Genomic DNA, 3,209 nt, shown 5'->3' with positions numbered 1-3,209 from the left:
CCCTTGATAACATTTCTGAAGGATGTATTAAGTGGATAATGTTTGATGACATAAACATTTGTTGAGCACTGGCTGCCAGACACTGGGCTAGATACTGAGAATACAGCAGAGAAGAACATAAGCCCTGTGTAATCTCTAATCTTAGGGAACATGAGCTAACAGACAGTAAAAAACCAAACAAACAATTTAGTGCTTAATTGAAATTAGCATATGTGCTTAAACAAACAAAAATGTATAGACCTTTCTTAGAGTGATTGTAACAGGCTAATGTATCCTAATCAGGAAAAGTGACCCTGAAGAAGGACATCTTAAGTTGAGGCCTTAAGTGTGATCTCAACTTAAAAAAAACTATGGCACAGCACTCACGATTTTTATAGTGTAATGGAAAAGGAAAGTACTAAACAGATAGTTACCATACTGTATGATTAAATGTTAGGATGTTAGGAATCCATGTATTATGCAAACACATAGAAGGGACACCTAACTTAATTTGATTACAAGTCTTATTGGGGAAATGATGCTACAACTATTCTTTATATATATACTGTGAGTACTGGGGTACATGTGCAGATAGTGAAGGTTCATTACATAGGTATACACATGCCATGGTGGTTTGCTGCATCCATCCACCCATCATCTACATTAGGTATTTCTCCTAATGTTATCCTACCCCAATCCCCCCACCCCCTGCTATCCCTCCCTTAGCCCTGCCACTTCCTGATAGGCCCCGGTGTGTGATGTTCCCCTCCCTGTGTCCATGTGTTCTCATTGTTCAACACGCACTTAGGGGTGAGAATATGCGGTGTTTGGTTTTCTGTACCAGAATCTACAAAGAACTTAAACAAATTTACAAGAGAAAAACCCCATCAAAAAGTGGGCAAAGGATGTAAACAGACACAACTATCCTGAAAAGGATTTCAGACATTTTAAAGGTAATTTCTGAATGTTGAATTTATACTCTTATCCTACAGTTTTACTTTGCTGATTTATTTCCTCTTTATTTAGGAAATCTTATGGTACTTAAATGTTAGGGGTCTAGTATTATCTTTATGGTGTATTAACACCCAACAAACAAAAATAAGAAGCCTTGGGCTCAAGTACCTGGACTAAATTTAATGGATTTTGTGAGGGTGAACCTATAACTTGATAGACCAGTGTACCAGTGTAACAGACCATGGCAAAGCAATATAAACTTATCTAATATAAATTTAATGAAATAGATTGATTTACTTTACAGTTTTAACATAATTTATAGCATATTTGTATCAGTCTTAAGACTGATTTTTGAACAATTACAGTACTCTTATAAATAAGAGCTCCTATTTGAATGCCACCAATCCCCAAAGAAACTGTATACTCATACTACGTGTAATCTAAATTAGTACCTCAATTAATCACCTGGGTACTCCACAACTATTACCTTTTTTCACACAAGGACGTATCATTAAAAACAGCCTCAATTTGCTTTTTTGATGTCTAACATGATTAATTGCAGTCTTGTGACTTGAAAAGGCAAATTATTTGCTGTTATGGAGATTGACATTTTTGGAGTTGTAAGGCTGCGCTCTTTCCCTTCATCTGGAAATTCTTCAATTCAATAATAACACCTGAGAGTAGCTTTCAAAGAGGCCTTTTCTCCGTACTAAACATGCTTTACATCTAGGATAGTGCTTGTTTCTAAAAGTAATATTTTCATTATGTGAGATTTCAGATTATAAATATGTTTTTATCTTATTATCTACCAGAATGGAGTTAAAGTAGAGTGAATATTAAATGAAGAGAATCTTAATGTTCAAAATGAGTAATACCACTTCTTTAATTTAACAACACTTTGAAAGTATCAAATACTATTCTAATTTCTTGAAAGCTAAGATATTTTGTTCAAGGCCTATGAAGAAAGTTTAACTTTTGGGGGAATAAATAAAATCATTTTTCTTAATTTTAAATGTCTGTTCTTCAATTTAAGCCAGTAAAGTATAACAAGTTTGCAACACAATTATTATTCCTTTGGTTAGTCCTATTTTCAGTATTCATGACTTGAATTTTGACAGCTAATACTATTTTAGTAGTTAAAGTTTATGTATAAAGTCCTTCAACTGTTTATAAACCCTTTGTTTTTATTATTCAATGTCAAATGATTTCTCATTATGCCAAAATCAGTGCTGATGTTTTATATTAATTTTGTTTGAGTTGAGTTAGCTACAAATGATGAGTAAATATATGGAAACATCATTCAAGAAAATTGATCAGAATGAAAGCATTATTCTGCTTCCCATATTTAGGCCTATGTGATTAACACATAAATAAAAGTACCAGCTGCAAGAACACACAAGAAGGATATTTTAAATTCTGATTTCAGCAAACAGAGAGACACCTTAAAGTTTAAGTGTGCGAGCAGAAGACATCACCGAGGAAAGCATGTTTAAAGTGGAATGATACATTAACATGGACAACAAAATCCTTAATATTCAGTCCAGACTGAAATGTGTAATGAAAATAGTTGGATATTAAAGAATTCAAGAGTGAGCAGTATCAGCAAGGAGGATCTCGTCCTTATTATTGAAGTAAGGTAAATGTGTTTTTCTATCATAGTAAATGAACGTTAAGCAAAGCAGAGAAAACAATTGATGATTCACTGCAGCCAGCAAAAGGGTTCAGGAGTTCAAGACCAGCCTGGCCAACATGGTGAAACCCCATCTCTACTAAAAATACAAAAATTAGCTGAGTATTATGGCACACACCTGTAATCCTAGCTCCTTGGGAGGTTGAGGCAGAAGAATGGCTTGAACCCGGGAGGTGGAGGTTACAGTGGGCCGAGATCATGCCACTGCACTCCAGCCTGGGCCACAGAGGGAGACTCCATCTCAAACAAACAAACAAAAAAAAAAGAGAGAGAGGAAGGAAGGAAGGAGGAAAGGAAGGATGGGTATAATAAAAAATACAATGTAGGTTGTTGACTTCATATTTCACACCTTTTAATGAACAACTTTAAATCTTTGTACAGTCTAAATTAACCATGAATCATCAGTAGAGACATTTAAAAATCTATGTTTCTTTTTTTTTTTAACTCAAATGCATTTTTAGGCTGTTGTAATTTCAAATACACACTCAAAAACCAGGATGCTGTGGCGCCTGTAAAATATATTGATGTTCTTCTAGCTAGGACATTGTCCATGCCAGAATGGTCTTTCAAACTTACCAAGAAAATT

The sequence above is a fragment of the Aotus nancymaae genome, unplaced genomic scaffold, assembly GCF_030222135.1.
Source record: "Aotus nancymaae isolate 86718 unplaced genomic scaffold, 86718_ANA_hifiasm-v0.15.2.pri h1tg000108l, whole genome shotgun sequence".
Taxonomy (NCBI): domain Eukaryota; kingdom Metazoa; phylum Chordata; class Mammalia; order Primates; family Aotidae; genus Aotus; species Aotus nancymaae.
Note: the sequence above shows the minus strand (reverse complement) of the source record.